Source organism: Pteropus vampyrus, unplaced genomic scaffold (genome assembly GCF_000151845.1).
Source record: "Pteropus vampyrus isolate Shadow unplaced genomic scaffold, Pvam_2.0 Scaffold31, whole genome shotgun sequence".
Taxonomy (NCBI): Eukaryota; Metazoa; Chordata; class Mammalia; order Chiroptera; family Pteropodidae; genus Pteropus; species Pteropus vampyrus.
The window spans coordinates 9,741,783-9,751,346 of NW_011888812.1; the positions used below are offsets into that span (position 1 = coordinate 9,741,783).

General features: G+C 45.5%; 1 long non-coding RNA gene across 1 annotated transcript; it reads left to right on the forward strand.

The window, feature by feature from the left end:
- The first annotated feature begins 5,070 nt into the window (after window positions 1-5,070).
- Window positions 5,071-7,645, forward strand: LOC111737789. The gene is made up of 2 exons (XR_002779567.1): window positions 5,071-5,746; window positions 6,205-7,645. It is a non-coding gene; the product is annotated as an uncharacterized LOC111737789 (long non-coding RNA).
- Window positions 7,646-9,564: the final 1,919 nt, after the last annotated feature.

Below are 9,564 nucleotides of genomic sequence, written 5' to 3' on the forward strand. Positions count from 1 at the left end.
GAACATTGTACTTTCTGATCAATTTTTCTGTAAACCTAAAACAGCTCTAGGTTGTTATAAATACACAGGCTATTAATTTTTTAAAAACTTGCACTAATCATTGGTGGTAGGTGTGTAAATTGGTACAATCCCTTTGGAGTAAAATTTGACAACACTTCCTAAAATTTTTAAAACACATATACCATTTACACAGTGCATTTCCACTTCTATATATGTAAGACTTTATCTTACATATATAATCACAAGTAAGAAATGACACTTACACAAAGACATTTATCTGTTCTGTTTATGATAGCAAAAGACAGGAAATAACATTGTGGTAGGCAGAATAATGCCCCCCTACACACACACACATCAGAATGTCTACATTCTAATCTATGCATGGCAAGGGGGAATTAAAGTTGCAGATGGAATTAAGATTGCTAAACAGCTGACCTTAAAATAGAGATTATCCCAGATTATCCCAGGCAGCTCAGTGTAATCACAAGAGTCCTTAAAAGTGAAAGCAGGAAGCAGAAAAAGAGAGAGTGATGTGGTTTGAGAAGAACTCAAACTAGTTTGCTGGCTCTCAAGATAAAAGAAAAGGACACAAGCCAAGGAATGTAGGTGGTCTCTAGAAGGTAGAAAAGCCAGGAAACAGATTCTCCCCTGGAGTCTTCAAATGAACACAGTCCTGCCGACACCTTGATTTTAGCCCATCGAGACCCATTTCAGACTTCTAAACTCTAAGGTAGTTTGTGTTGTTTTAAGGCACTAGATTTGTAGTAATTTGTCACAGCAGCCATAGAATACAAACCTAAATGTCTACCCATAGCGGACTAGCTAAATAAATGTAATACTGTGCAGCCTTAAAAAGAATGAGGCACCTCTATATACTGATAGAGAATTAATTTCAAGATATATTGTTCAGTGAAAAAAAAAAAAAGCAAAGTCTAAGTAGAACATATATAGCATGTTATCTGTGTCTAAAGGAAGCAGTTTTAAATTCTCAAAAATCCTTATGTATGCAAAGAATATCTCTGGAAAGATCCACCAGAACTTGGGAATATCTATTATCACCAGGGAAGAGAAACGGGTGACACTAGGTTCCCATGGCAGAGATGCTCATTTTCCACTATTATGTTTTGTTGTTCATTTGTTATCAAGTACGAGTAATACTTTAAGAATAAAGAGAAAGAAAATTACTTTAAAAAAAAAAAAAGGGGGTGAGCTTTGCTCACTCTTAAATGATTTTTTGTGTTTTAATCTTTTTAATGAGTATTGATTGAAACTCTTCCACCTGTGGCACACTGTCACATGTCTTTTCTCCTTTAATCTGCCTACTGACTCTGACAGGTTGGTGTTATTATTATCCCCGCCCACAGCTGAAGCGCTGAGGCTCAGAGAGGTTTAGCAATCAAATTGCACAGCTGGTAAGTTTTGCAGTTGGATTTTAAAGCCTAGTCTGGCTCCTTGAACTACCACATGTTATCGCCGGTTCCAACAGCCACAGTAGGGGTCAGCTTAACTCTCGAATGCTGCTATAAGGAGCTGTCACACAGAGATCTCAGCCCTCCCATCTCGTTCTATCTGGTCTATTCCCAGATCTTTGAGCTGAGGAGGTCAGCCTCGAAAGGGGTCTACCAATGCTGCTTTCTGGTTTAGACCACCTTCTCTGGTAACATCTCCCAGCAAAGCTTCTTTAGGGCTTTCTGGGGAGAGACCTCTGCCAGCAGTCACTGTGGCTCTGTTCTCTCTGGTGGGCTCACATTGCAGTGGATGCAGCGCAGCCACCTGCTTTCCTCAGGCAGAGATGAAACCCTAGAGATGAGGGGCCTCTGTGCAGTGTTACATCTTCATGAAATGAGGCTGCCCTGAGATTCCTCGTTCCTGCAAGCTCGAAGCCAGAGATGAAGGGGGTTCTCCCTGTCTGTCGGCAACTTACAACTCAAGGTGAACAAATCCACTTCCTGAACCTCACTTTTTGGTAACATGGAGATCAGATTCCTGGCTTGTATTGACAGATGTTGCTAGGCCATTTACTTGTTGGGAGAGCTGTTTAAATAAGGCCCAACTGCCTTTCATGTTGAGGATCTCAAAGCATTTAAAGATGAGTAATTAATAAAGTTCAACCTCCAGAAAAAGCAAGAATTATTATCTTCATTTTATAAATAGATCAAAGGTCACACAATCAATGGCAGATGTAGGAAACAGATGTAAGAATTCTGCTTTTGTCCCTGGCTGCAGCCACTAGCTCCCACCCCTGGTATCACTGACAGACCTCCTTTCTGCTCTCTGACTTCTGGCCAAAGACGTGGAATTGGCCTTTATATGTTTCCACTTAAAGGTTTGAATTCTATGTATGGTTCATGTGCCTTTGATATGTCTGGAATTTATAAAAGAAAAGGAGAAGAATGATATTTGATGCTTTTCAGAGATCGTGTTGGGACTGAGCCTTATGTAGTAGGTCAAATGCCAATGGAGGGGGGAAAAAAACCCGCTCACCAGATCTTCAGGAAGTTCACTTTTATTCTCTCTCTAAAAGAACTTTGTCTGTTAAAATCAAACGGAGCTTATCTATAGTCACCAAAATGATTATTTTGGGAATAACAAAAGTCACCATTTATTGAGTACCAACTGTGTGCTAAGCACTGCTCTACTTACCTGCATACACTATATTGTGTGATTCTCACAAATAGCCAAGGAGGTTTTTATTATTCATTCGTTTTTATAGATAATAAAACTGGGCTTAGAGATAGAACATGGGTTGAAGAGAAAGGAAAAAAAAGAAAGAAAGAAAATGTTCAAAGGAAATAAATCAAGCAAAAATGATTGGCTATATACTTTCTGCCAGAGATGTTATGCTGCAATAAATACAAAGACAGAGATGCAAAAGTGAATAAAATCGCTCCATAATCCTGCTCTCAAGGAGTTCTTAGCCTTATGGGTCATTGAGGGTGAGTGCTGAGAAAGCAAGCATTATAAAAAGTCAAATAATGTCAATACAATTCATTCCAGAAGTATTTATTGAGTTACTGGTATGTGTTAGACACCGTATTAATTTCAGGGCATGGTCCGTCTTCTCATGGAGCTTACGGTCTAGTCGGAAAGTCAGAAATTAACCAAATCATTCACACAGATTTAAACTGGCAATTGAATAGAGTAAAAGACACCAGATGAGCTACAGCCTGACAAAAGATTAGTATCTAGAATATATAAAGAACTCCTACACATAATAAGAGAGAATCCAACAGAAGCATTGTCAAATGAACCAAGGGGCAATTCGAAAAAGACGGAAGGCAAATGTCCAATAAACAAATGAAAGTATACTCAGCCTATCTTGTAAACAGGGAATTGCAAATTAAAACATGAAATACCATTTTGCACCCATCGGCTTGGCAAAAATTTTAAAGTCTGACATTACCAAGTGTTGTTGAGGATGCCAAGCATGGGAACTCTTATATATTGCTATCAAAGAGTAAATTGGTACCACCACTTTGTAAAACCTTTCGGCCATGCCGAGTGAAGCTGCCATTTCACATGACCTGAGCCCAGTAATTCCACATCCAAGTATCTACCCAGATGGCTCATTTTCACACAGGGGGAAGAGTATAAAAATATTAATTGTAGCGCTAACGACAACAACAACGACAAAAACTGGAAATAAGCCGAACGTCCTCCAGAAGGAGATGAGTAAGTAAAATGTGGTGAACTTGGACAATGGGACCCTAGTCAGCAGTGAAAATGTATGATCTAGAATTGCATGTATCAGCGTGGATACATTTCAAAATCATAATGCTGCATGAAAAAAAGCAAGTTGCAAATGTTATATTCAGTATAATGCCATTTCTTCAAAGTTTACAAGCATGCCAAATAATTCTATAAAATGTTTATAGGCACAAATATAAGTAGTAAAAATACAAAAGTGTGCGTGGGAATGATAAACCCCAAATGCAGAAGAGTGGTTACCTTAGGGAAAGGACAGAAATGGCTTCTGTGGGCTCCACCTAGATCTGTAAAGTTTAAAGTCCTTAAAATTTTTTGAAGAAAATATAGCAAATGTTATGCTTTGGCAAAGAAGGGGGATAGGGGAGGAGCAGAGAATAAACAAGTGTCAATGATATTATTCTCTGTAGGTTTTTATATGCTTTGATCTATCAAAGGAGGATTTGACTGAATGAGGGGTTGGGGGTGGGGATGGGCACAAACCATGCAGGGCCTCATAGGTCATCTTGAAGGGTCAAGTCTTTATGCCCAATATGTTGAAAGCAGTAGGGATAGAAAGCTTTGAGGGGCCAGAGATACCTCACTCAGCCTGATAGTGGAACGGGGGAAGGCATCCTTAAAGAGGTGACTCACCTCATGAGTATTGGAGAATGAGTAAGAGGAAGCCAATTAAGGGAGGAAGGGAGATGAGATGCAAATTCCCTGGATAAGGCCCAACAATAATAGACACTAAGAACCTTCAGTATTGTGGTCCCAGTGGGGTCCTTTACTGGGTGTTAGATAGAAAATGGAAGACGATCGTGTCCATGACAGAGGCCTTAGGGTCCCAGGCTGGGTGGCCAGCCTTAAGCCAAGAGAGGCTTGGCCAGACATGGGCTGTAGGTGGCTGCTCAAGCAGTGTGTGGAGGACGGATGTGAAGGAGGCAGGTGCAGACAAGGAGATCTTTGAGGGGAATGTTAATAGCTTAAACCAGGCCAGCCGGAATTAGGATAAAGAATGAAGAGTGCCTAGAGAGGTATTTAGGAAGGAAGGCAATTAGGAGGGAAGGCAAGGTGTCTGGATGATGGGGTGGGTCTCGGTGCCATCACTGAGACGGACAATAATAGTAGCAAGACGCGGCGAGTTGGGGGTTCGTGCAGGGCAAGTCAAGTGGAACTGTCGGGCAAACAACGGGATGGGCGCGCCGGGGCTGCGGACGCAAAGCTGGGAGCGGGAGGCGCCTCCTTTGGGTGGTATTATCCAAGCACAGCAAATGAGTTAGTTGGTCCAGGAGGGCAGGGGAAAAAGCTGAGCAGGGCGCTGAGGGACGATAAGGAATGGGGTGGGGGTTGGAGAACAGGAGGGGAAGGATCACGCAGACTCTGACCAGCCGCTGGGAGGTCCGCCCCGCGTCCGACTGCGGGACCCCAGGCCCGGGGCAGATGTGGGCAGATGTTAACATCTCCCGCCTCCCCGCGGCACTTCAGGCGGAGCCCGAGCGCGCCCCGCTCGGGCAGGCGCTGCAGAGCCAACCCAGGCAGGGCCTTCCCGCAGCAACTCCGGCCGCCTCGGCCGCAGCCCCTGGGAACCGCAGGGCACCCGCGCGGCCGGGCCACCCCGGCCATCCCCGCCACCCCAGGCTCCCCGCGTATCTAGGCCCCTCCTCCCCACCTCCCGCGGACCTAGCGACGTCACTGCGGCTCTGACGCGCGCTAATGGAGGCACGGGCGTCCTCCGGGGAGGTCCCGGTCCTTGCAGCCCTCTGCCGCGTCCTTGGCCTTCCTCCAGGGGAACCTCGATTTTCCAAATTCGGGAAGGCCGGCTGTCCTTTTGCTACTGATAAGGACGTGAGCGCATGGCAAAAGATTTTAACAATGCCCGGAAAGAAATAGCTGGACCCAAGAAAGAGACTAATAATAGCCGCCAGCTAGAGTTCTGCTCGCGTGTTCAGCGGTCTTAAGAACAATAATAACGACAACAACCATAATAGCCACCATTTATTGAGCGCTTACTCTGTACCAGGCACTGTGTTAAGCGCTTTGCAGGCAACAACCCTCGGAGGTAAGTACCGTTATTATCCCTATTTTGCAGGAAACCAGGGCACAGAGAGGTTAAGTAACTTGCCCCAGGCACACAGCTAGCCGATGTCAGTGCCAGAATTCCAACCCAAGCTGTCTGATCCCATGTACTTCTCATGTCACCCCACTAAGGTCGGGATCATCCTCTGCATCTTAAAGATGCGGAAACTAAGGCACATGGAAATTTAAGTACCTTGCCCAAGGTCACCTAGCTGGAAAATGGATGAGGCAGAAAGCGAACCGAGGGCTCCTCTCTGTCCGCAGAACCCGCGGTCTTGGCCATAAGCGATGCCACTTCCAAACTGCCTCCGACAGCCCAGCAAGCTTTGGCCCCGGGTCCCAAGAGGCGCAGCCTCTGCGGAGTTTGGGTGGGTTTCCGCGGCCTCCGATCCCCAGGTGTGAATCGAATGTTTCCGAGCATCGTCTCTGCTCTGCCCGCAGGCGTCAGATAGAAACGCGTCTCCAAGAATCCGGTCGGGGACCCGGCAGCACGGTGCTCAGAAGGGATGGAGCGGGGGCGGAGGCAGCGGGAGGGATCCCGGGTCCCACCTGCAGAGCGACGGGCAGGCGCGGGGCTGATGACTTGCCCGGAGCGGCCGGCAGAGGGCGCTGCCTCACGCGCTTCGGGTCCCACAGTCACCAGACCCCTGGGCGGGCGAGCTTCGACCTGCAGACCCACAGACTCAGAACGCCAAAGTAACGGTTTGTCCCAATGGCTGGCGCCCCTCTGGCCCCTCACCTCAGCTCTGGGCCTGCTTTCCTAATCACTCTTCATCTTCAGTGCTCCTGCCACCCCACCATCGGCCTCCCAAGCTTCCCCAGGCCCTGCATTGCTGGTTTAATCGCCTCTTGCTGAGAGGCAAGAACACTGATCCCATCCCTTTAAAAGGCCCAGGTGTTTGCAGGTCAAACTTGGCTTTCTCTCTCCTCGTGGGATAAATCATCCACTTGGAATAGGTAATTTTCCTTCTTTCTCCAAAATAGCAGGAGAGGATGGGTAAGGAAGGAGCAGATAGATGAAAGGATCTATTTTCATAGTTGCTACAGTGTATTAAGTGCTTGTTTTGTGCTGAGCCCTTTCTGTGTCTTGACTCCTTAATCATCACTGCAGCCCTGAGAGGTGTGCATCATTATTCTCATTTGACAGGTGAGGTCACAAAACTGCTAAGTGGCAAGGCTGGGAATCCACCAGGAGAATGTGACTTTAAAGTCATGCTCCCATCACCCAGAATGTACAAGCTGATACAGTTGAACAGAAGAGGTAGGATACAAATCATGCAAAAACAAACCGAAATCTATCTACTCAGAGTACTTGGAAATACCACATGTGAATTCGGGGCTTCAATAGCTTTCTGAGCCCCCATTTGGGATTCAATTGTCTAAAAAGAAAAACAAAACCTAAAGATGCAATGAGAAAATAAGCACGAGGCTTTAGCTTTCTCTTGGAAGAGCATCCGGAGAGGCCCACTCACTTTCTATGGCTGGGCTCTGAGGAAATAAAGGTGGTTCTAGGAAAATCTGAAAAGTATGAAAGGAAAAAAAAATCCCTTCTGTGGTTTTTACTTTAACCAAGCCTCATTCTGCTATTTGTGTTTTATTTTAAAACTAATGTGGCTCTCTCCACTCTTTAAATTGGCACGTAAACAGCAAAAACAGAAGGAAGGCCAGCTACAAACTTTAAATGTGGTGGGTTTTTCAGGAAGGAGGTACATGACTTGAAGTGGAAATGCAGATTAAATGAGGTGCCTTAAACATTTCAAAGACAGACTTTCCACAAGGAATTTAGATCATAAGCTCTTAGAACGGGAGCTTTGTCTGGGATTGGGCTCGGTATAGTGTCTAGAATCTGTGAGTGCCCAATAAAAATGGAAAACGAATCACACTGTTAGTCTATGTCTGCATCATCTAACCATCTGGGTCACCACTTTGCTTATGGTTTTAAAGTGTGGCTTCTGGGGGATTTTCCTGTCCTCTGGATCTTAGTCACACGCCCCCCCTCAGACCCCTCACTTTTCCAGAAGTATGCTCTGGGAAACCAGTCAAGGTGAGGGCAGTCGTTGATGATGTCACTAAGCCTGGTTAAACAGAATGACTGCACGCTCTGGAATCACCAACTGGAGGCTTTTCCAAACAGGGACACCAAGGCAGAAGGGACCGCATGAGACTTGTCACTTTACAGTTCTCAGTCTCTTGCCCTATATCTTTGAACTAGAAGAATTCCCCTCTTACTCAACACAAGAGAGCCCCAGGCATCCCAAGCTTCCTCCTATAGAATCCTTGGGCTGCTCTGACCTTTCCTCCCTCTGCTACTTCCCTCGTTCTTTCGTGCATGTATTCTACCAACATGCTTTGAGAGCCCACTCTCTGTAGGTCCGGGGGTATAGCATAGAATCCAACACGAATTTATGAGCTCACTTTCTCCTATTCCCACCTGGCTCCTGACCTCATGGCTCCCACTTTCATGCCTAGAGAGGCCCCACAATAGTAAATGACTTGCTTCTTCAGGTGAGGACTACTGCTCAGACTTATCTGATATTCTATCAGCTCCAGGCAGCTTCCTGAGACCACGCCCTCTGATCCCATATACCACCTTGGTGACACCCATTTGGCAGAAGGTCTGGGCCCTGATATACCCTCAGAAGCAGGGCCTGGAAATGCTCCAACTCCAGCACTTGTCCACATTCCTTTCCATCCTTTTCTTATTGTCACTCCTTCAATTCACAAGATAACTGTCGATGACTGAAATGTCTTGGGCCATATTTATGAAGCATCTACTACAGTGAAAAAGCCCATAGTGCCATAACACCCCACTGTTCAAAGAGAAATGTTAGTTTAAACAGTGACTAACTAAGGGATGTGTCAGATAATGCTTATGAGTTTTTCAGGTCATTTTTAAATTGAATCTTGGGATTGAGTGATTCAGAATAATGAGGGGAAGGAAGAACACTAGGCCTGTTTTAGCTTTCAAGATTATTCAAATGGAATAGATTTTTAACATCAACACCCTAGAATAGACAGAACGCTTAAGGTAAATTGCAAGTTTGTGTCTTTTTGGAAAACTTATTAATACTGAATGATCTTGGTCTTGACCCATTCCAAAAAAATGAAGAGAGGATTGAACTGTAGTATTCAGATTATGTCCCTGGAAATCCCTTTAGAAAGTAGATTCCAAATCAGTACTCTGATTCTTCTCGAATATCCCACCCCTTAAGACTGTCCCATCCCTTCTAGATACAGCATTATTTTCTCTCCCCTCGAGGAAGGCAGTGGCCCAGAGACCAGAAGAATGACAGAGAGTAAGGGGGATAACTTTTCCTTACCTGAGTTGCAGTACCACTTGAATCTATAGAACTCGTTATGTGTGGTATCTGCATGAGTTTGTGGTTGTGCATTCTCTGGCTCATGTCCAAAGTCTCCATAACATGGGGGTCTGAGATATGCCAAAAAGAAAGCCTATCTGTGGAAGCCGAGTCCACCCACCAAGAAGTTCTTGGTGGTCAGTGTCTGCGTGTCCAGCTGCTGGAGTGAAGAGAGTTGGAAACCACTGAGCATTCTTGCTGGGATCTGTCCAAGCCCTTTTGGGAACCGGCAACAAGCACTTGTCTGGGGAAATTAGTTTTGCACTTTCACAGAGTGAGAAATTCCACAGGGGCATTCTTGTGCTTGGGAAGAGAAATCAAACCCAGCTCATTCCTTCAGGGCCCATGCCATTAATAAAGCCGACCGAGTTCAGTTCAGCTGATCCAGCCCAGGGCCGTGAGGTGGGTGGGGCAGGAGCAGTGCAGTTCAGCGAATTTCACC